This window comes from Elephas maximus, chromosome 16 (genome assembly GCF_024166365.1).
Source record: "Elephas maximus indicus isolate mEleMax1 chromosome 16, mEleMax1 primary haplotype, whole genome shotgun sequence".
Taxonomy (NCBI): Eukaryota; Metazoa; Chordata; class Mammalia; order Proboscidea; family Elephantidae; genus Elephas; species Elephas maximus.
In genome coordinates this window covers 63,843,993-63,869,045 of record NC_064834.1, presented here as the reverse complement: position 1 = coordinate 63,869,045, position 25,053 = coordinate 63,843,993, and the positions used below count along the sequence as shown (strand labels likewise).

The 25,053-nt window shown below is 45.0% G+C and overlaps 1 long non-coding RNA gene across 1 annotated transcript; it reads left to right on the top strand.

Annotated features, from left to right (window-relative positions):
* Positions 1-318: 318 nt before the first annotated feature.
* LOC126059882 (uncharacterized) lies at positions 319-3,274 on the top strand. The gene is made up of 3 exons (XR_007513503.1): positions 319-379; positions 2,649-2,788; positions 3,198-3,274. It is a non-coding gene; the product is annotated as an uncharacterized LOC126059882 (long non-coding RNA).
* The last annotated feature ends 21,779 nt before the right edge of the window (positions 3,275-25,053 follow it).

The window sequence follows — 25,053 nt, the reverse complement described above, 5'->3', positions numbered from 1 at the left end:
GCATACACACACACACAAGGTTAAGAACCTCTGCTCAACACCTCAGGTATTAGTTGTCATTTTTTTGGCCACTCTAACCCTGGTGGCGTCATGGTTAAGAGTTCGGCTGCTAACCAAAAGTCGGCAGTTTGAATCCACCAGGCACTCGTTGGAAACCCTATGGGGTAGTTCTACCCTGTCCTGTAGGGTCGCTATGAGCCATAATCGACTTGACGACAACAGGTTTGTTTTTGTTTTTGTTTCCAGGGTACGCAGATTTTCCTGGTGCGGCTGGGACAAGGGTGCACTGCTCTTAGCCCTTCAGAAGCCAGAGTCTAAGCATGGATGAGAACAAGAACATGGCCATTAGGTGGTCTAGGCTCCCAGGTCTCACCTTGGAGTAAGTTAGGAGGGGCGCTGTTTCTACCCTGTACCACATCTCACTCCACTGGCTGTCACTTCTCGCAGAGGGGTTTGCAAATCATCTGCAGATTGTGCACATATATGTCACAGAGCTTTAATTTCACAACAAAAGCAGTTATTAAGCTTTTTCTTCTTCTTCTTCATTCTGCCCCTCCTGGAAACCTTTCTCATCCCCGCTGCAGACTCCATCTCATTTCCCCTTCTCCATAATTAGTGCTTAAGGTTCCTGAACCTGAGCATCTTTACCTGGTGGGGGAACCTATATGCACCCTAGCAGAGCATGTTTTGTTAATCCTGGTACAAAGTCAGAACAGGTTAGAGGTCCTTGCATCCTCTGACTAGCAAGGGAGTTGGAGACAGGGCTGACTCCTATTTGGAACCTAATCATTAGTCTTGTGATTCTCCCCCAGTATTCCAGCTCTGCCCTAATTCCCTTTTGGGTAACTGGAACTACCTGGGCTAATCTGTAGAGACAAATGAAATAAACTCATTAGCATTTGTAATCAGGTCTATGGGGGCTAGGCCAGAGGGATTAATTCTGTAGAGATGAGCACTGATGTGTTCCCCAAAGCTGAGGTTAGCCACTACTCCACCATGAAGCTCAGAAACATTTTCTCTGAATCCCATTTCTTGAATGGGTTTAAGCATTGTGCCCCAGGGGTAACACAATCAGCAGCATACAATATCCCGACACAAACCAAAAACCCGTTGCCATTGAGTCAATCCCAACTCATAGCAACCCTATAGGACAGAGTAGAACTGCCCCATAAGGTTTTCAAAGAGCTGCTGGTGGATTCAAACTGCTGACCTTTTGGTTAGCAGCTAAGCTCTTAACCACTGTGCCACCAGGGCTCCAAGGTCTTTAAAATCCAGCCTTGGCCATCCATGCATTTTTTTTTTTTTTCAATTAAGAAATATATGGGCACCTACTGAATGTGTCCTGGTTCCTCTGTTCCTGAGGACAGAATAGGGAAAAAAAAAAAAAAAAAAAACCTTATAGTCCCTCTTTTTATGTGGTTTACCATCTTATTAAGAGACAGACAGACACACACATATATAAAATTATAGGCATATATTTCTACGCACACGTACATACATATATTTAAAATGTAACTGTGATAAGTTTTAAGGAAAAGTAAGAATACATAAACCAGAGGGAACTGACCTGGCCAGAGAGCTCAGAGAAGGCTTCCTGAAGAAACGATGACTCAGCTAAGATATGAGGGATTATTAGTCCTTAACTAGGAAGAGGGGAAAAGGTGTTCCAGAGAGAGGAAACAGAATATGCAAAGACCTGTGGCCTGAGGAAGCAGATACATGGCAGATTGTATTTTCTGAAGATAGCTGCGTCAATATGTCAGACCCCACAGCTTTTCTAACAATGTTCTACTGATACTCTTCCATCGAGAGGTGGGGTCCATGTTTCTCCCCTTTGAACCTGTTGGACACAGGACTACAGCAGAGGTTATGCCATGTGACTTTAAAGGCTAAATCTAAAAGGGTGATAGCACTTCCACCTGGTCCTCACCAGGCTGTGAGGGTGCCAAGCAGCCACATGGAAAAACCCCAGCTGGAGACCCAGCTGACAAAGAGCATCAGCCTCAAGACTTGTGAGTCAACAAGCCTACAGGGGATTCTAGCCCCGGCCTTTGAGCCAGTGCAGCTGATGCCAAGTGGAGTAGGGATGAGCTGCTTTCAGCAAACCCTACCCAAATTGCAGATTTGTGAGCAAAATAAATGTTAGATTTGTTAATAAAGATACCCATGTATCAATATCCAGGTAGACACTGTATCATTTCAAAGGAAGTAAGACATTCATTCCAGAGTTGCTGCCGTGTTCCACAGCTCCCTAAAAACTTATCAGTTGTCATCCTTTTTGCTTTTTGTTATTTTTTTGGATCTATGGAGGCATACTCCCCTCAGTCCCTAACCTCATTCATCAGACTTGGTTCTGAAGGCCCCTTCCAGAGCTGGACACCCTTTCTGGAAGAGCAACACTTGGTTACCACTGAAGAATTTTAAAAGACAGTAGTGCTGGCCCTCAGGACTACCTCTGCTTTCTCCTTGGCTCTCATATGTGTCTTTTGTTCTTATCTATTCTTTCATGCGTGTCGCTCACTGCCTGTGCTTACCCTACTGGGATCTTTAGTCCTGGGTCTTCAGGGCTGAAGAAGTGGCTGGACTTGGATGGCCTCAACACTCTGGCCAAAAAAATCCTCACGCTTACATTGTGCTCCCCTCATTAGGTAATAACCATAAACAAAGGACTTCCGGGACCAAGAAGTCTATTCAAACCAGATGGGCCATGTATGCCGTGCAAAAACGCCCAGACAATCTGACACAGGAGACCACAGAAGATGAGCTATGTGGAATGTTTTAAGTAGAAGTGAGTACATTTGTGTTTATATGGTCATCCCTTGGTATCTGTGGGGGTTTGGATCTAGGACACTCAAGTCACTTATATAAAATGGCATAGTATTTGCATATAACCTACACACATCCTCCCATATACTTTAAATCATCTCTAGATTACTTATAATACCTGCTACAATGTAAATGCTGTGTATATAGTTATTATACTGTATTGTTTAGGGAATAATGACAAGATACGAGGCAAACAATGCTCAAATGAGTTCTGGAGAGAGACTAAGGATCTGTGAAATAGCAGGAGGCTACAGCAGGGTGTGCCTATACATCATTTCATTCGTTTGGATTCAGGTTATGCCAGGCACACAGCAAATTCAAGTTTGCTTTTTGGAACTTCCTTTTTTTTTCTGAATATTTTTGATCCACAGTTGGTTGAATTCACTGATGCAGAACCCATGGATATGGAGGGCGGGCTACAATACCCAAGAACCAAAGAAACAGAGCACGGAGATAAACACACTGGCCCAGGTATACACCTCCTAGTTGTGTGACATTGCACAAGATATTTAACATTTCTGATCCTCAGTTTCCACATCTATAAAATGGGGATAATAACTGTACCTACCTCACACTGCTACTGTGAGGAGCCAATGAAGGAACACGTGTAAAGCACATAGCAAAGTGTCTGCCACATAGTAAAGCTGCATAGTGTACTGTGTAGTAATCACCATCATCGCCATCACCATCATCATCTTCACCACCTTCATCTTTTTCAAGTTCACATAGTGAGTGTGTCCTCTCAGGGCCTCGAAGGTCTTGCATCTGGTACGTGTGAAAGAAAGGGTTAACTCCCTGGAAGGCACCCTCTAGATCCCTGTAGAATGCAGCCCTGAGAGCTGGATCGAATGACTTCAGGGTTTTTCTTTCCAAGCCGGTGGTTAGGGGTTCTCACTGCCCCACCTGCCCCAGAAAGGAGTGGGAGCCTGTTCAAGGAGGAGCCAGGTGGAATTGGATTTTCTTCCCCTGTTGCTTTAGCACAGTTTGTCCTATAGCCCTTTGTTCTCCCAAACAAAGCAAGAGGAAAACTTCCCCCAACTTATAAATGCTGTGGCTACAAACCCAGGCTGCAGCAGTATGCTAAGTTCCTTTCACCAGCTGAGGAGGGCACAGAGTCCCCTGTGCCTATGACAGTGCCTGTAAATAGTGTGGAAGAAATGAATGAATGCATGAGTGGATGAGCAGAGTGAATGTTAGGCCTCTTTTCAGGCCAGGCAATTGTTTCATTGCCCAAAGGAGCTAAGCCATGGATTTCCTTTCTCCTTCCTGTCCTCTTCCCTCTCCACCAGCATTTCCTCATGCCATGGAGTCAACTCCAACTCATGATGACCCCATGTGTGTCAGAGTAGAACTGTGTTCCATAGGGTTTTTGATGACTGATTTTCAGAAGCAGATCAACAGGCCTTTCTTCTGAGGTGCCTCTGGGTGGACTTGAACTTCCAACCTTTCAGTTAGCAGTTGAGCACATTAACTGTTTGCATCACCTAAACCAACTGCTGTTGAGTTGATCCCAACTCATGGAGACCCCATGTGTTTCAGAGTAGAACTATGTTCCACAGAGTTTCCAATGGCTGTGATCTTTCAGAAGCAGATCACCAGGCTTTTCTTCCAAGGTGCCCCTAGGTAGATTTGAACAGGCAAACCTTTTGGTTGGGAGCTTTACACTTAACCATTTGTGCCACCCAGGGACAACCCCTTTTATCTAAAACCCATTCCCGTTGGGTGGATTCCAACTCATAGCAATCCTATAGGACAGAGTAGAGCTTCCCTATGTGGTTTCCAAGGAGTTCCAAGGAGCGACTGGTGGATTTGAAATGCTGACCTTTTTGGTTAGCAGCCTAAGCTCTTAACCACTGCTCAACCAGGGCTCCATCTAGGTAGGGGCTTTTAGGAATTCTGACATCAATGGCTATTTCCCCTAGGCCTGGAAACAGATCTATTCAAAGTGAATATTGGACAGGCACCTATAGGCTTACGACAGAGACCAGCACTGAGGCCATCTCAGGTGACTAAATGTGAACATCTGTCCACAGGACTATTTAATGCTATCTCCATCACTCTCCTTGCAGACTTTGGAAAATATTAAGGGCTGCAGCTTGTGAGGGTGAAAGTCAGCCTGCTTTCTTAGACTGAAGCCTCAGGTGGATCACTTAAGGGGGGTAGTAGAGGGCTTTTATATATTAACTAAATTTTAAACAAAGTCTTTCCATCTCTATTGAGGTCTCATGTCTGGGGCCTGAGAGATTAGAATATTAGGAAGGATTTGTCGTAAATGCATCAAGCTGGCTTGTTGTACAGCCAGATATTTATTTGCCAGGAACAGGGGGGAAAAAAATCTCAGCAGGCAAGCAGTCAAAGATAGTGGACATCGCTTTGGTTTGAGAAAGCTCTGCGTAAAGCAGCTTTTGGATGTGGATAACATAATGGGCTTTGGGGAACATGTTGAGTTGCTGGCCCTTAGTAGCTGCTCTGGTTGTGAATTAGGCAATTCTGGATTGATATGTTAAGGACCTGAATGATCTCTACCTGCTTCTTTGCAACATCTGAACAATCTTATTTATTTATGCTTAGTGCTGAATGGCTCCTTGTATCTGGAAACATCTTCCTCCCTTTGAATAAAAATAACAACAGGGACGTGAAGAAGATTGGTTAGCACTTGGCCAGGATAAAATGTTAGCTGTGAATCTTGAACTATAGATCCTTCATGTATAAAATGACTGTGATGATAGAGCCGTGTGCTTTTAGTTTTTAAAGTATTTTCATATACATTTTCTCATTTAATCCTTAAGGGAAGGAGGACAGGAATTGTAACTCCTATTTTAATTATGATACCGTAAAACCTGCAGAAGCTGGAGCCTGTGTAAGATGGAAACCTGTCAGAGAAGGAAAATTCAAATAGTTTCCCCAAGTAGAGAGCATTAGAAAAGTGGTAAGGCTGCACCCTGTCAAAGGCGGAAAACTTGCAAGACCTGGAAAAACAAGGCAGTAGAGTCGAGTTCTGACTCACCGGCTTCACTGTACTTATTAGTCCCACTTACAGAAAGGGATACTGGAGTCCAAAAAAGTGCAAGGGATTTCTTCATGGGAATTAGCAAAGGAGCAAGGAGCAAACACTGGCATCTCCAGTTCTCGTGTTCTTAACTCATTAGTTTCTTTTCTGAATCGAGGTGCAGAAATATAATTCCATTGTGGCAAAATAAAACTGTATTAAAAAAAACCTTTTTACTTTCTCATAAGTTGACTATCAAAATCACCTGAAATTCAGATTCAGTAAAGTTAGGATTGAGTCTCTGGGTGGTAAAAAGTGTTAATGTGCTTAGCTGCTACATGAAAGTTTGGAGGTTCAAGTCTACTCAGAGGTGCCTTCAAAGAAAGGCCGGGTGAGCTACTTCTGAAACAAAAACTCAGCCAGGGAAAACCCTCTGGAGCACAGTCCCGCTCTGACGCACCAGGAGCCTGCAGGTTTACTGAGCTCGTCAGGTGATTTTAAGGCAGGTGCTCCTTTGACCATATTTGGAGAGAGGTGGACATTAAGCTTTTTCCTTCCTGGAATGATTCAGGCCAAATCAAGAATATTTTGTCTCCTCTTATTCCATCTCCAGAGCAACAAGTCTGCCTCTGAAGATCAAAGCTTGCTTATTCCTGAGGTTTTCCCAGCCATTCACAGGTAGTGACTGTCCCCAAGCTCTAGGCCGATGCAGACTTCCGCGGTAGGTATTTCATTGTTATTATCTTACAGGGAGGGAGGGAATAAGAGAGAAACAGCCAGGAACACCCTCCATTCAGGAAACATTCCGAACATCCCCTTAAAAATCCCACCATGAACAACTGAAATTTCAGACCGTGGATTTAAATATTGAGACTTTTCCTGGGCAAATGCCTGTCCGAATTCTTCTTCACTGTTAGGTCGGAAATTCGACAGCCAGATGTCTATTTTCAGCAAACAATCATGAACTCCAGGAAGCTTAAAGCTGCCGTATGATATGAATTACAAATTTACCAGATCGATTTCCAAAGGGTTGTGGTGGTCAGTCAAGGGAAATATGACAGCTAAATTCCGCTCTAACTCAAGCCGGAATGAATATAAGCCCTGGATATTCTTACAGACATCATTTCTGAGAGCCTGAGAAATTCTGCCATTGTGCTTTCGCTGCTTCCCAAGTCCCTCCTCGGTTACCCGGGGAGGATGGGTATTGGTCATCAGCACACTGTTCCAACTCTGTTTAATAGCTCCTTTAAATCATGGTTACTACGTTCTCAGTTGTGGTTTTCATGTGTGTAATAGAATGTACTTCAAGTGGCAGCTATAGGTATGAAAATAGGCCCCTGGTTTTTGCAGGGCAGAGCGGCCATTCACAGTCGCGGCTAATATAACAGTCACCTGTGCGGCTTTTAGAAAAATCCAGGTGCTAGAGAGCTGCCCCAGACCTAGTGACTCAGAATCTCCTGCCTGGGATGGAGCCTGGGCATGTTTATTTGTCCATACTCTTTTTTTTTTAAAGCTTCCCTGGAGATTCTCTGCCCTGCCCCCGCCCCACCCTTAAAAGCCACTGCTATGAATCGTATGAATCTTATAAAGTTCTTGTTCAGTGCTTGTGCTTTTCATAGTAATGAGAGCTACAATTTGTGAAGCCCTCTCATGCACATGCTGGGGGCTTTGCTTATAACACATCTAATCCTTCCAACAACATTGTAGTGTAGATACTATTATCTTGCCCATTTTATAGATGAGGCAACTGAGGCCCAGAAAATTTTAAGCAAATTGCCCAAAGTCTAGAAGATCGGTTTGTCTCCAAACCCATGCTCTTTCTATGTAAAAATTTGTCTTTACTTAACAGGCTCAGGGTTCAGTGAGACGAAGGTAACCTCAGGAGAGCAGCAGGTACACATACATTTTTCTTTCTGAAAATTATCCTACCCCCCTTCCTACTTGTTCTATTTATCCTTCAAGTCTCAGTTTAAATGGTATCTCCTTAGAGGTGCTTTTTCTGAGCCCCTAACTCTGGCCAGCTTCCCCTTCTACGTACTCCTAATGCACTCTGGACTGGACCTTGCACTGTGTGGTACTTGTCTACATTTTTGTCTCTGTTCTTCGTAAGACTGGGCAGATATCCAGGTCTAGCACTGAACTCAGCTAGTCACATAGTAAGTGCTCAATAAATATTTATTGAATGAATGGAGGAGTGGACAGATGGATGAATGGATAGATGGATGGATGGGCAATTGATTGTAACTGGCAATGGCAGCAGGAAGAAAGATGAGAACTGGTCCTCAGACATGACTAAGAACTCTTTGAAATTGTTGAAACTGGAGAACCACTAAAAAAGACGCTGGGATCCTATTAGTAACATGAACAAAGATTCAGAGTAAACATAATTTTTGACATAACTATAAATGAGACCTCTCATGCCCCCATGGGGGACATTTAGGTTACAAATGAATAAATGAACAAATGAGTGAGCGGTATTACTCATACACATCTGTCTCAGTAGCAATAACAATGCCACCTTGGTTTCTATACAATACTTTCTCCCCCAAAAAGGTTAAATCACTCCACAGAGGACAGAGTTTGTTACTTCCCATTTCACAGAACTCACTCAACTATATGGTTATTCCAAGTGTCTGAAAAGAAAGAAGGAGGAAGGGAGAATAAAGACCATCTGTATGGCAAAGTAGGAAGCTCCCCCACCCTATTGCTCCATAGTGGCTCCCATAAAGAGAAAAGGTTTTGAAATGATGGCAGGTCTTCAAGAGTAACAAAGGGCATCTTAGAAAACAAAGTGAAAATAATAGCAGCATATTATAGCCAGGAAGGCAGCATACATGCCCAGGAAGGGACTGTAAAGAGCCCTGGAGAGCAGAGAAGGAAGCTCCTTGGAGTTATTGCTCTAGGACTTGGGTGATCTGCATAAAAAGAAAAACCTCATATTTTGGGCAGGTCTTCAAGAGCAATAAAAGGGAGATTAGGAAACAACATTGAAAACACTCACCTCAATGTCATCTCTATTTCACTCCCCTTTCCCCTTCCTAGTATATGGCAGGGAGTCCATGTACATGTAAGATTACATACACTTGGAACCTTATGCTGAAGACCAGGCCCCCCCAAAGCAGAACATTTTTTCCTCATTATCACCTCATTAAAGATGCCCCTAAGGCCCTTGCTCTTTATATGATGATATCATGCCAGGAACAGGTCCTGTATGCCTGCAATGAAGCATGACTGATATTTAAGACCAACAACTCAAGAGCATTTGACTGCTTTTGTGTTTATTCAGAACGGCACTTTTACGTGAGGCCATAAAGTGGTGAATTTCCTACATAGAACCTGAGAGTGTGTGAGTGGGGGCAGGTGGTGTGTGGAGACTCAGGGTAGCACAGAGGAGAGCTGGGTCTTGTCTCAGAATGTGACCACCAGAGCAAACCAAGAGACTACGGTATAATTTCCCTGTAAACTGCTGCGCTCAGGGCACCAGGTCCCATAGCCACCTCTGAGAAATGGGAAGGAGGAGGAAGTGATGTTAATGAGGAAAAAAAAAAAGATCAGATAAAAGCAAATTGTTCCTAAGGAATATGAGTCATCCACCTTTTAACTGGGTACTTCTGAGAAAAGGAAGCCATTGTTATTTGAATTTAACCTTTGAGATTCCAAATACTGGAATTCTTAGGAGGTGGGACTTTATGTGATGGTGGAAAAATTCCCTCCCACATATGTATACTCTGTACACCAAAAACCAAACCCACTGGCATTGAGTCGATTCTGACTCATAGAAACCCTATAGGACAGAGTAGACTTGCCCCATAGAGTTTCCAAGGAGCACCTGGTAGATTCGAACTGCTGACCTCTTGGTTAGCAGCTGTAACACTTAACCACTACACCACCAGGGTTACAGACCCACAATTTTGGGCATAACCTCAAACTTATCTGCTATTTTGTTCTTTGGAAGGGAGGAAGAATAGTTGGGGGTTCAGGTTTGAGTGGGTCTACCGCCCAAGTCCATCAACTCAGCCCATTTTTGGATATGGGTAGTTAGCAATTCCTTAGACTTATGAACGCTGCTATGTAAGTGCAGCTTCCATTTCCCATTCAACCAGAGTGTCACGTCTACATTTTTTATTAGAAATCTCAGTGCTGTCTCTGAAGAAGGGGAGAAAGTTGAAATACAGAAGAAAAAGATAGTAGAAGTGCAGAAGGGAAAGGAGAAAATGAGGCAGCGCAGAAAGAAAGGAAGCCAACTGCTTCAAAAGAAGAGGAGTCTCCTGCTTCTGGATTTCTCCATCTTTCAGCCAGGATTCAAAAATCAACATGGCGGCATATCCCCCACAAAGACAGTGGCAAAATATAGCAGTACTGAGCAGCAGTGGAAAGTTATAGAGAAAGGGATTAGTATAGGCTTTGTGGATTGGGACTGAAAAAGGAAAAGGCTTCTGGGAAAGCCATAGGAAACCTCGGATCCTGCCCAGCTCCCCAACACTCTTTCTAAGCCTTCCCCTACAAGTGGACCAGGAAAGCCAAACAGAAAATAACAGCTCAGTGACCTGAATCAGGTACCAATTTTCAACTCAGTTCTTTTCTGCTTCTCAAATTGCAGCATTTAATGAGGTAAAACATCAGATTACAGAGAATTTTTTTTTTTTCTTTTAATGAGAATTCAGGGAAGTTTCTGGGTTAGCTGAGAAGTATGAAAGTATTTAACCTGCATTCAGCAGGCTGCCCTTTATTAACATTTCCCCATCTATAATTGCTCACAAAACAGCTCTTTCTTAAACAAGTTCACCATTTGGTGTTCGGTTCTGGTTATAACCAGACGGTGCATGTCACCGTTACAGCGTACAAATCAGCCTGGAGCTTGATTTAAGGACTAGAGGATTCTCAGGGTAGCTGTATGTGGGAAGGGAGAAGAGCCAAATGCTGTTGCTCTCTGGGTGAAAACGTGGCTGCCCAGAGGGTAGTGGGTGCTGATGGTGAGAAACCCTCCCTGCTTTCTGACGGTCAGCTTGGGAGTTGTTTACATGGGCACCCACTCTTCGGGAAGCATGACCCAGGATGCCTTCCATAAATCCCACTGAACAGTGGCTTCTTGAATTTTCATGAGGTCAACTCTCTGTTATGCTCTCTGTCCAAGGGACACGTGACAGTGATAAAACAGGTGGAATCAGAAACAGTAAGGAGTCAAAAAGAGAACCCTACCTTCAGAAATTCACTCCTGTGTGCTCCTCTTGGTAAGCTACAGAAGGACAGAAGGCAGAAAATTTTATTTCCTAAAATCACAGACTATTATAACTGGGAGGGACCTGAGAGTCATCTGTAGTGGACATCTGCTATTCCTGCCTTCCCAGCATCCCCCTCCCTTTGTTTGCTCACAAAACCCTGGTTTTTCTTTAGGAAACCAACACTTTTGCATCTTTAGACCATGTGGTTTCATGGGGTGGACCTATCCCTGGCTCCAATCGGTGGACATGTGACCCAGGCCTGGCCATTGAGCATCTTCTATCCTTTGCCCTAAACAAACAAAAAAAACCTGTTGCTGTCAAGTTGATTCCAACTCATAGTGACCCTATAGGACAGAGTAGAACTGCCCCCATAGAGTTTCCAAGGAGTGCCTGGTGGATTTGAACTGCCAACCCTTAGGTTAGCAGCCATAGCACTTAACCATTATGCCACCAGGGTTTCCTCCTTTGCCCTAGTGATTCCTTTATGATGGACACATGACTTTCCGTCATTCCAATGAGAATTCTTTTTGGGACTGTTGGGACAGAGAGGGGCTATTCCTGATGAAATCACTGACTGTAAAGATAATGTCAGGCTGGAGTTACTGGAGCCACACAAGGTGTGAGCATGCCTGAGAGTTAAAGAGTGAAGGGGCCAAATCACAGGAACTTGGCTTGTGCCCATGGATCCAGCTATATATGCAGTCAACTTTCACTCTGGATTTTTCTGTTATATGAATCAATTCATCAAATTTGTGGCTTAAGCCTGTTTTGAGTTTGTTTCCTTTCATTTGCAACTGAAAGACCCATGGCTAATATACCACCCAGGCCTTTCATTCTACAAACCAAAAACAAGGAATGATTTGCCCAAGATTTCACAGGGACAGAACTGGACTAAAATCTAAGACCTCTGATGTCCAGTTTAGAGCTTTTCCTAAGAGCCTTTCATATTTATTCTTCCTATTTGAGGGAGCATGTTGTTGTTGTGTGTGGTGAAGTTGATTCTGACTCATAGCGACCCTATAGGACAGGGTAGAACTGCCCCATAGAGTTTTCTAGGCTGTAATCTTTACAGAAGCATATCTCCAGGTCTTTTCTTCCACGGAGCCACTGGTAGATTCAAACCACTGACCTTTCAGTTAGCAGCTGAACTCTTAACTGTTGCACCTCACTAGGGCTCCTTTGAGGGAGCATGTTGTTGTTGTTAGTGCTGTCAAGTTGGTTCTGACTCATGGCCACCCTGCGTACAATGGAATGAAACACTGCCCTGTCCTGCACGATCCTCACAATCATTGCTAAGTTTGAGCCTGCTGTTGTAGCCACTGTGTCAATCCATCTTGTCCAGGGTTTTCCTCTTTTTCTCTGACTCTCTAGTTACCAAGCATGATGTCCTTCTCCAGGAACTGGTCCGTCCTGATAACATATCGAAAGTACATGAGATGAAGTCTCACCATCCTCGCTTCTAGAGAACATTCTGGCAGTACTTCTTCCACAACAGATTTGTTCATTCTTTTAGCAGTCCATGGTATATTCAATATTTTTTACCACTACCATAATTGAAATGCATAATTCTTCTTTGGTCTTCCTTATTTGTTATCTAGCTTTTGCAGCATATGAGATGATTGAAAATATCATGGCTTGGGTCAGGTGTACCTTAGTCCTCAAGGTAACACACTTGCTTTTCAACACTTTAAAGAGGTCTTTTGCAACAGACTTGTTTAATGCAATACATCATTTGATTTCTTGACTGCTAATTCCATCGGCCATTATTCTAGGTTTGTTGGAAACAACAATAATGTAGGGTAACGATGTTGTATCAGACGTTGACTGCAAGGACCTATTATGATGGAGGCAGAACTGATCCGTGCATATCTGACTGTATAATTTCAAGCAGTTATGATCCCTGCACTGGTGTGCACTTCACAGGGGATTCAACCAAGCAAGGCTTAGACATGTCCATCTCTCAGCCTTTCTTTCTGTAGTGGATGGAGAGTTGGCTGAACACTTTGATACACAAGTTTGAGGTTTGCCAAAACACACAGGTGTAGCTGTGCGAGCTGTTAAAATATTGAAATATGTCTGTCCTGTTGGCAAAGAGCCATTGCCCTGGACCCCCCGCCCCCCGCCCTGCTGCCCCTGCCTCTCTCAACCCTCACTTGTTATTCAGTGAGGCAGACACAACTATTATATGCTATCTTTGAGGCTGTACAAACACTGTGGTTTTAGCATAGTCTTTGGAATTAGATTGCCCTGAGTTCAAATCCTGTCTCTGCTCTTTTTAAGCTCTATGACTACGTCTCCTCTTTTATTAAATGACAATATTAATAGTTACTATCAGTTAGAGTTATTGTGAAGATTAACTGAGATAAAGCATAGGAATACGGTTTCCAGATTTAGTTTAAAAAAAATCAGTGGGGGACATCTAGGTCAATTGGCATAACATAGTTCATAAAGAAAATGTTCTACATCCTACTTTGGTGAGCAGTATCTGAGGTCTTAAAAGCTTGCAAGCAGCCATCTAAGATACATCTACTGGTCCCATCCCATCAGGAGCAAAGGAGAATGAAGAAAACTGAAGACAGAAGGGAACTATTAGTCCAAGAGACTAATGGACAACAAGTACCACAGTCTCCACCAGCCTTAGCCCAGAACTAGATGGTTCCTAGCTACTACCACCAGCTGCTCTGACAGGAATCACAATAGAAGGTCCCAGACAGAGCAGGAGAAAAATGTAGAACAAAATTCAAAGTCGCCAAAAAAAAAAGACCAGATACACTGGTCTGACAGAGACTGGAGGAACCCCCGGGACTATGGCCCCCAGACACCCTTTTAACTCAGAACTGAAGCTAGTACCAAAGTCTAGTACTGAAGATCACCTTTCAGCCAAAGATTAGACAAGCATATAAAACAAGCAACATACATGAGGAATGTGCTTCTTAGCTCAGTCAAGTATACGAGACCAAACGGGTAACGCCTGCCCAAAAGCAAAGATGAGAAAGCAGGAAGGGACAGGAAAAATGGATGGATGCAAAGGGGGAACCTGGGGTGGAGAAGCAGAGGGTGTTGACATATCGTGGGGATTACAACCAATGTTATAAAACAATTTGTTTATGAATCGTTGAATAAGAAACTAATTTACTCTGTAAACTTGCACCTAAAGCATACACACACATACACAAATCAGGATGCCCAGTTAAATTTGAATTTTGGATATATAATGAATGTTTTTTTAATATAAGTATGCCCTATGTAATATTTAAGGAGCGCTGGTGGTACAATGGTTAAAGTGCTCGGCTGCTAACCTAAAGGTGGGGAAAAAGATGTAGCAATCTGTTCCAGTAAAGATTACAGTCTAGGAAACCCTATGGGGCAGTTCTGCTCTGTCCTATAGGGTTGCTATGAGTCAGAATCAACTCAATGGCAAATAACAACAATGCAATGTTTGGGATATACTTATATCGGAGAAGTATTCATTTCTTATCTGAGATTCAAATTCAACTGGGTGTCTTGTATTTTATCTGCAACTGTACATAGGAACCCTACCTAGCACAGCGCCTGACACATCAGGAATATCAAGAAATGATAGGTGTTCTTGTTGGAAATTGAGCTGTGAGTGAAGGCTTGGTGGGTGTGAAGAGCGTAAGATACCAGGAGGTTAGGATTGGGACGTCCTCAGTCACCAGATGGGTCTTGGACCTCTAGGCTGTTTCTGACAGGGAGGAGAAGCCCTAGAATAGCCTTAGGCTGAGCAAGAAGTTCAACCTTGATGTAGAGCCCTTTGGTTTTTATTTCAGCTCTGTCCCCGCTCAGATAATGCTGGTGTCTTGTCTGTTCCCAGAGCCTCTGGGGCTGCCCAGGACTGGGCCAGGCCCACCCAGCTCCCCTACCTGCAATTCCCCCCTCCCCCCCAGCTCCCCTAAGCCCCTGGGATCCCAGTGCTGCTGCCATGTTAATACTTCCAGTGGCCACCAGGCCTTGGAGTACACTACGTGCTCTCCAGTTATACCAGGAACATCTTGCCACTGTTAACGCAGTGGAGTTGAGAAAGCGAGAAACACAGCTACAGCAAAACAACCCAGCTCTCCATGAGGAGGAGCAAAACGGAAGGAAGAAATAAAAAGGATCCCAAATGAGGACTGCACCAAATCATACTGGATGTAAAAGCCAACCTAACAGGAAGAAGCAAAGAACCTGTTGGAGACCAAAGCCATCCTGCAGTAATGCTGCCTGAGCCTGCTTGAGTGTTGTTCACCCAGGACTCCAGCACATTCCAGGCCCGCGCTACCTGGGCCTAGCAGCACTTTACAGTTAATACTCTCTACAGAGACCTAACTCACCAGACCTTCCTGGTAAGCACACACGGCGTGCAACCACGCAGACAGGTTTTCTTAACCACTTGCTGCCTCCGTTTCCCAGTCTGCTAGATTGCTATGACACTATAGTACTACTCACTCATTAAAGTCACAGCTCTACTTCAGTTTTGGTTACTAGTATGTTACTTAGGAAAATGAGTTTTTCAGAGAGACCGAAGTTTGAATTCTGGCATTGCCACTTACAAACTCTATGCTGTGGGGCAAGTGGGTTAACCTCTCTAGGCCCCAGTTTTCTTGGCTGTACAAAGGACCAGGTTACACCTCCTGTCTTTGGATCGTTGTAAGGAACCAGCCAACAAATTCAGGCTGGTTGCCTTCTGAGTTTCCTACAGATGGTGCATCCAAGTGTGGTCTTGTCCCTGGTAAGCACTCAATCAGGGGTAAGCACTCAATAAGCTCTTAGGACTTACCGAGCACTCAGGGGACCCACAGATCAGGAGAAACAGAGTCGGTTGACAATATCCCATGCCCTCGAGGACTTTACAATTCTGGTTGAGAAGACAGGCTATTAAATCATTAGAGGAAAAGACATAAATACTTTCCTACAATTAAACTGCAGACTGGGTGGTTCCAAATGTAAATGCTGTGGCCTGGCCTTTGGCAGAGGGATAGGGTAGTGGAGATGGTCCATGAGGTAGTGCTGGGCACTGGGAGAAGGTGGCGGAGGGGCAGTCAGTTGACTGGATGAATTTAAAGATGATGCTTGACCATGGACCCTATAAAGTGAGGTACTCTTTCAACAACGAGAACAAAAATAAAATAAATTATTAAAAAAGTGAGGTACACTTGCTTCAGCCCTTGGTTCAACATGTTTAAAAAGACCTTAAACCATGTCATGTGCTTGCAGTAGCCATCCCTCCTCACCCACCAAGGACATTCCATGTAATCATTCAAAAAGCTGAAAAAAATCCCACAGCCTCCTACAACAGACCAGAGAAAAGAGAACTTTCTCTGCCCCCCACCCATGAGCACCTATTTTATGGGTGTACTCACCACAGTTTCCCCCAGGCTCTTTTCCTTTAATCATTTGTTTATTTCCTGAGCCTACAGTCCTGGGTTATACTCTGTGAGGGGTACAAAGAAATAGCAGACAAGGCCACTAGTCTAACCGGAGGAGATAAAACTCGATTGTTTGTCTTGGTGTCCAGTTGTATTATTAGGCAGGTTCTGTGTGGTTAAATCATTTCTTGGAGCACTCAGGAGGACCAAACAACCAGTTGTCATTTGAGTAGATTCCAACTCATGGCTCCGTAAGGTTTTTAATGGTTGATTTTTTGGAAGTAGATCACGAGGCCTTTGTTCATTTGTCACAGGGGCCCACATAAGAACGTTAAATACATTGGAATAAGTGTGTAACACAGATTCTCCAACATTTAGCTCGTGAGTGCTAAATATCAACCCTAAGTGACTGTAAAGTAATGAGACTTCATAAAATACCCACCTCGGTTCTGTAGAGCACGCAGTAGACACGGGCTCAGGGAAACAGCAGATACACTTTGCTGTGGTAAGGGTTATTACACATTACCACTCAATAACAATTCTGCAAGTGGGATATTGCCAGCCCCTTTTACCACTGAGAAAACTGGGGCTCAAGGAGGTTAAGTAACCTGCTCTATTAGTTTGGGCTTCACCCCTGAAAATAGACCCTGAGACAAGGACTTGGGAGCAGGTAGTCTGTTTGGGAGATGATCCCAGGAAGCACAAGTGAGGGAGTGGAGAAGTGAGAAAGGAAAGGGGGAAAAGCTAATCAAGGGCATAGCAGATGCAAATGGTTAAGTGCTCAGCTACTACCAAAAGGTTGGCAGTTCCAATCCACCCAGAGGCTCAGAAGAAATTTCTAGCTATCTACTTCAGAAAGATCACAGCCATTGAAAACCCTGTAGAGCATAGCTCTACTCTGAAACGCACAGGGTCGATATGAGTTGAAATTGACTTGATGGCAACTGGTAATGAGGTATTGCTGGGGGCAACTGGTACTTAATCCTGCTGGGGACCCTCTGAGGAATTTTGTGCCCAGAATCATCCCATTCCCCAGGGGATAAGGAAGCTGAGGTAGTTATCCACCAACCACAGTCTCTTTTTTGGGAAATGCCTTCTCTGGAGGGGTTATAATCCAGGGCACTTCTGGCTGTGCTGCTCCAGGGCTGAGCAAGCTCGTGGCACGGGGGAGAGAAACAGAACTGAGCACTCAAAAGGGAGTCTGTCAGGTGGTATGGGGAACCACGGTGAACCTGGAGGTAAGTTGGGACAACATAGGCCATTTTTGCCCAAGGTCATGCCGAGAGCTGAAGGAGTCAAACTGGGGTTCATACTCTGTTTTGTTTCAAGCCCAAACTCATTTTCTTTCTATGACCCAGACACTTAAGACCAATTAAGGAGGCAGAATCCGAAGACCTGGGAGATGGAATGGATGGCAAGTGAGAAAGAGTGGGGGCCAAAGATAATTCCCAGGCTTGGGGCTGATTTGGCTTAGGGGATGGGGCTCAACCATTAGCTGTGGAAGAGGATGCAGACCCCAAGGGCCACAGTGATAACGTTTGCAGGTAAAATTTCGTGCCCAGGGTACCTCCATTCTAGACACACTTGTTTCCTATTAAAAATACTGTCTTTATTTTACAGCCCAAATCCTTGGGCAAGAACAAGACTAACACAAGGAGCTACTCCACAAAAGCACTATGGGAGGGAAATGAGCTAAGAATACAGCCTACCCAGGGCCACCCAAACCTCCTTTGAAGCCTTCAGAATAACAGCATATCCAAAACAAAAGAAAATGAAAAAGACAGAAAACCCCAACAGAAGTCAGGGATTCTGTTTCTCAGGGCTCCTTAGCCAATGATGTCGCTAGCCCCCATTTTAAATGGCGCTGTTTGTTTAAGAGATGAGCAGGTGTTTTCCTCTCTTATTCATACCACGAACAAAGCAGAGGCCTGGCCTAGGCCATTGGGGACAGCCATTAGCAGCCAGAGAACTAAGGGAAGGGAAGCCTGGGCCAGGCTTTCAACGTCGTAAAGGTTTTGTTTTGTTTTATTTCTTCTTGGCAAGGCCACTGGATTGTAATCTGACTAGACTCTGTATCTAAATAAAAAAGGGAAACGTGAAATCTGAGGGAGAGCAATGGGCGTGTGTGGTGAATTTCTCAAGCTTCTTACCCCATCCCCGCTGGCCGCCTGTGTCACTGTCCTTATCTGTCTCACCTGTCCTTGCAGGTTGCCACTTTGAGTTCTGGGCCCGGGGAAACCCAGCCAGGAACTCAGGAATCCTTCCGGGGGCCACCCCTGTTGTTTGAATGAGCAGAAAACAAACCTAAAGCACCTGGTGCTTCCTGAATTCTCAGAAGGGAAGAAACCAGTCACATAAACCACCTCAAGAACCCAAGGCATGATCTAGACCTCCAGAGGAGTATCTTCACATGAGAGCTGGAGAGAAGAATGTGCAGAGATGAAGAGCGTGTCCTCACCCTTAGACAGAACCAGCTTCCAAACCCAGTTCAGCTGCTTCTGAGGGCAAGTATTTGCCTCTGAGCCTCAGTTTTCTCATCTGTAAAATCTGTAAAAAAAATTTTTTTAAATAGGGGTAATAGTACCTACCACATAGGGTTGTTGTAAGGGTTAAAAAAAAGATTATGGTGGTATAGTGGTTCTCAAACAAATTGATCTCAGAACCCCTTTACATTCTAAAAATTATTGAAGACCCCCAAAGACCTCACCTTAGAAAATTCTAGAAAATACATTCCATTGGCCGCCAAGGTGATGACATCATCACATGTGATGAATCCTTTGTAAAACTCTATTGTATACTTACAAGAGAAGGAGAGGGGAAAAAGCAAATAATGTGTTAGTAATATTATGAAAATAATTTTGACCTCTTAGACCCGTGAGAGGGTCTTGGGGGCTTTGAGAACTGCTGTATTGGTGCCTGTAAAGCCCATAACATAATGCCTAGCACATGGTAGGTACTCCACATGTGGTGTGAAACCAGTGTTCAGCATCCAGGGACTTGGAACTTCTGGGTGATATAATTGGGCAGGTGTAAGAGCTTTGCAAACTCTAAGCTGGTGGTAAACTGGAAGTGCCTCCAGTAGGAGGCTCTGTATCTGGGCTACCCCATTGCTTCGCAGTTCTCCCAGATCAGATCAGTGCCTACGGGAACAGATCAGCAGGAGGCCAGCCAGGCCACCTGAGTGGCGCTGAGGTATTTGTGGGCGGGGCTTGTGAAGCTACTTTTCAAGTTCTTGTTGCTCTACTGTGAGAGGATGAATCATAACTTCGTCAGGTAACCCAAGGCGAAAGAAAAGCAGTGACAAGCCATTGAGGGCTTCCAGCTGAGCCTTGCTGCTTTGTCCCAGAGAGCAGAGACTGGGAACCCCCAAATCCTGGGTTAGAGCCCCATAACCTTTTTTCATGTCTCAACTGCATAAGCCTCAGTTTCCTCCTGTGTAAAACAGGGACAATGTTTACCTTAGAGTTGCTGAAAATTAAATGAGATAGCCATGGTGAAAAGGGCAAATTGGAAAGGAAGTATATTGATCAACAAATGTTTCTCGAGAAAGTCTCTCTCAGTCTGCCAAACAGAATGCGTTATTTTAGTGGACTTCGTAAGGAGTTGCTGGATTCTTAAGCTTGGTGCTGGGTTCAGGAAGGCAGGAGTGAAGAGTCTGGAGCTGACCCTGAATGCCAGGGGCAGGTTATCCAATAAGCAAGGTAAGCACATTGCCTACCTTGCTTACCAGATCATCTGCAGTGAACAAGTTCATGTTTTTTCACCACATCAAAGAATGTGCTTCTAGGTATAGCTGGCATCTGTCTCTCTCCCAAGCCCACAGCACCTTCCTACAGAATCAAAGCCTCTTTCTAAATGTACAGTCCCTGACAGGAGCGGATGACCCAGTAAGCAAGGTAAGCATAGGCTTACTTGTGCTTACTTACTAATCTGTAGTGAACAATTTCACATGGGTGAAACCCGTGTGTCATGGATTGAATTGTGTCCCCCTTGAAAATGTGTGTCAGCTTCAGGCTAGGCCAAGAGTCCCAGTATTGCGTGATAGTCCACCATTTTTCATCTAATGTGATTTTCCTATTTGTTATAAATTCTACCTCTATGATGCTAATGAGGCTGGATTAGAGGCAGTTATGTTAATGAGGCAGGACTCAATCTACAAGATTAGGTTGTGTTTTAAATCAATCTCTTTTGAGATATAAGACAGAATCGAGCAGAGAGACAGGGGGGCCTCATACCACCAAGAAACAAAAGCCAGGAGAGTAGCACATCCTTTGGACCTGGGGTCCATGTGCTGAGAAGATTCTCAACTGGGGAAGATTGATGACAAGGATCTTCTCCCAGAGCCAATAGAGAGAAAGCCTTCCTTTGGAGCTGGCACCCCGAATTCAGACTTTTAACCTCCTAGATTGTGAGAGAATAAATTTCTGTTTGTTAAAGCCATCCATTTGTGGTATTTCTGTTATAGCAGCACTAGGTAACTAAGACATCGCGTGATATCACGTGAAATTGTTCACTACAGATGATCTGGTAAGCAAGATAAACACCTGCTTACCTTGCTTTTTGGATAATCCACCCCTGGTGGATTCATCCTGCTACTTTGGGAAAGGGGTCTACACTGTCCTTCCATAGTGGAACAGCTCAGGCAGCCCATCCTGCATTCAAGGGCTGCCGGTCTAGAAGAGTCGGGCTCACTTCATCCCTCGTTGTCCCTCATGCCAAGGCCAACAATGACTCCCAAGAAGATTTGGCCATCACCAGCCTGAGTCTGCGGCCAGTTCTGTTCTCACCTGCTTCAGTGGTTTCTTCTTTCTGGGTCCCAGCACTTTCATCTGTCAAATGACATGGTGGCCTCTGAGGTCACAACACAGATGAGAGCTGTTGTCATTAACACCTACTATGTGCTCCACCCTGGTGTTGTAGTGGTTCAGAGCTTGGCTACTAACCAAAAATGTCGGCAGTTCGAATCCATCAGCTGCTTTTTGGAAACCCTATGGGGCAGTTATACTCTGTCCTTATAGGGTTGCTATGAGTCGGAATCGATTTGATGGCAATGGGTTTGTTTTTTTCTTTGGTTTATGTGCTCCACAGTATAAGGAAAAGTCCCTGTCCTCAGTGTAATTGATAGCACTTAGAGTGTGATTAAGGAGCCCAGAGAAGCCCTGGTGGCACAGTGGTTAAGCACTCGGCTGCTAACCAAAAGGTCAGTGGGTCGAACCCACCAGCTGATCTGTGGGAAAAAGATGTGGTAGTCTGCTTTCGTAAATATTACAACCCTGGAAACTCTATGGGGCAGTTCTACTCTGTCCCGTAGGGTCACTAGGAGTTGGAATTGACTCGATGGTAATGGGTTTGGTATGGTTTGATGGCACAAATGATTAAGGCTAAGCATGTCTGTTTGTGATTTGAACCCACCCAGCATCTCCACGGGAGAAAAAGACCTAGAGATCTGCTTCCGTAAAGATTACAACCAAGAAAATCCTATGGGGCAGTTCTACTCTGTCATATTGGGTCACTATGAGTCATAACTGACTCCACGGCACCCAGCAACACAGTATGAGTGGAGGAAAGAGGCTATGACTAGTGAAATAAGCAAGAACCACACTTCTGAAAATAGAGGACAGGATCCTAAACACCTGGGGTGATGTTAAAGCTATTAGCCACCACCTCCACCCCGTATTGAATTTTCTGAAGCGCCAGGCTGCGTCTTTTACACATCTTAAAACCCAACCACTGCTGTCGAGTCAGTTCTGACTCATAGCAAACCCATAGGGTTTCTGAGGCTGTAAATCTCTGTAGAAGCACACTGCTACATCTTTCTCCCACTGGGCTGCTGTTTTCGAACCGCCAACCTTTCGGTTTGCAGTTGATCGCTTTAACCACTGCACCTCCAGGGTTCCTTTTTACATATCCCAGGGGCTGGCAAACTTTCTGTAAACGGCCAGCGGGGAGATACTTTTGGCTTGTGGGCCACGTGGTCTCTGTTGCAGCAACTCGGCTGTCCAAGCACAAAAGCAGCCGTAGACAATGTAAACAAATGGGTGTGCTGTTTTCCAATAAAACTCTATTTACAAAAACAGGTGGAAATGGGATTTGGTCCACAAGTAATAGTTTGCTGACCCCTGACATAAGTGGCATTTAATCCTGGCAACATAGGGGGCACTGGTTGTTCAGTGGCAGTGTTTTTGCCTTCCACGTGAGAGACCCACACTTGATTCCTGGCCGATGTACCTCATGCAGTCACCACCTGTCTGTCAGCGGAGGCTTGTGTGTTCCTATGATGCTGAGCAGGTTTCCTCGGAGCTTCCAGACTAAGACAGACTAGGAAGAAAGGCTTGGTGATCTACTTCTGAAAATCAGCCAGTGAAAACCCTGCAGATCACAAGGGCCCGATCCCACTGCCCATGGGGTTACCATGAGTCGGGAGCTGAGTCTAGGGCAGCTGACAACAATCCTGACAACGACCCTGAGAAAGCAGTTTTGTTGCCTCCATTCTATAGCTAAGAAAACTGGTTCAGAGAGGTTAAGTAACTGGTATAAGGTTACACAGCAAGTAATGACCAAGCCCAGGTTTGACCCCAAAACTGATGCTTCTGATCTTTGCACTTGAGACCAACTTGGGAACACACTCGGCTTGGTTGTTCTGTGAAGTCCTGGGCAGGGATTCTCAACACTGGAGACAGCAGGACACTGCCTCCCTGCCTGGGCCTCCTGAGGGAAGGCTGGAGGCCTCCACCCCCTGTCACCTGGTTGCCACCATCTTCCCAGGAGAGGGCTGGCCACAGCTGGGGTGATAGTCAGCTCAGGCACGGACAGAGCCCCACCTGGGCACCAGCTCCCTGGTGCCCCGTTAAACTTTTGACTTTCTAGATTAGAGAAGTTGAAAGTTCTGCCTGGCACTTTTTTTTTTTTTTTTTTGAGGAAACGTTTTTTTGTTGTTAATTATTTACCCGAAATGATGGTTTCGCCACCCCCGCTCTCTCTCTCTCTCTAAATTCCCTTCCCCCCTCCCTGTAATTATCATTCCCTCACCCCTCCTCCCCCAGCAATTTATCACTGTATTAAGAGGCATTCAGGGGTTTCTCCTCCCAGACAAAGGGAGGTGAAGTGTGTCAGGGAGAGACCTGGGACCTTTTCTCTGGAAAAGTTGCTTCCGATCGGCCCAGCCTACCCTCCCATCTGATGTATAAGTTAGCAATCCGTTTTTTCCCACCCAGCCCCATCTGTTATCTACTTGTATTTATCGACTCTTTCGCCCAAGAAGCTGCCTGGGATGAAGATGGGAAGGCTTGCAAATCCATTGTCAGAGAGGTTAAACATTAAGTTGGGCTCAAAGTTTGTTGGCGCCCCCCTACCACCTCCCCAGCCCTTCAATTCCCTTTTGGCCACACCTCCTCGCCAAGCTGTGAGGTGCTAATGGTCTGATTTACATCTGTGTAAATCGGGCTGGGGGCACTAATGAAGCCTGGACCGAAGGGAAGCCAGGGTGTGCTGGCTGGGCTGACAGGTTGAGACACCATGGAGCAGAAATCCAGCTGTTGGTGGCCCAACACAAACGCTCAAACAGAGGCACAAAACAACTCCAGGCACAGACCCTGTCATGGAGGGGCGAAGGCAGCAGGGAAAGAGTTAAGTGAAAGGATGTGTTGTCATTCCCTGTTGGAAGCAACTTCTCCCTTCAATTCCCTGAATACAGGGGCTTAGCCCAGAACCATGCATAATTAATAACATTAGCCAGGCCTCCCCCCTGCCCCACAAGCTGGTAATGACAGTGAATATTCACCCCAGCCTAGGCAAGTGCCAAGGGCAGAGCATGAAGCCTGGGTCATTGAGTGCCCACCTCAGTCCAGCACTTTGGAGAGCAGAGGACCAAGTCTCCCTCCCACCCAGAGAGGTGGAGGAGGAGGAGGTGTAGCCATGGGCTTCACAGTCATGCTCAACTTGGTTTCAGGTCAGACCGATGGGGGCTTGAGTTTCCTTTCCAACACTTACTCACTGGGTGACCTGGAGAAAATCACTCCACTGCCATCAGCCCTGTTTTCCCCATCTGTAAGGTGGAGACAATGATGCCACTACCTCCCTGGTAGAGTGCTGGGAAGATGGCATGAGATGGCATATGTTAAATGCTTTGCAATCTGCTCACAGGTGCTCAAAATCTGTATCCACTTATTTCTAAGTGGGTGATCCTGGAGGGAAATAAGGTTGGAGGAATAGCAGGGAAAAGATAAGGGTTTGGGAGAAAAGGTATTTGAGAATTTTGAAAAACCCTTTAGGCACAGGCCGATTGTCCAAGACCATCATTAACTATTTGATTTTGGACATACCCTCGGCTTAACCTCTCTGGGCTCAGTTTCCTCACCTGTAAAATGGGAGAGTGGGAGATGCCTGCTTAGTCTCTTGCCCTGTAGGCTTGAGATGAGCTTCATGTAAGAAAAAGAGTGTGAAAGAACTTCAGAACCTGTAATCGCTTCACAAATGCGAGGGGATGGTTAAGGGCAATGAGGTAACACCAGCTGCAGTGTGTTCCTGATTCTTATAATACCAAAAATCCAAACCAATTGCCGCCAAGTGAGCTCTGACTCATGGTGACCCTGTATGTGTCAGGGTAGAACTATGCTCCACAGCATTTCCAATGGCTGATTTTTTGGAA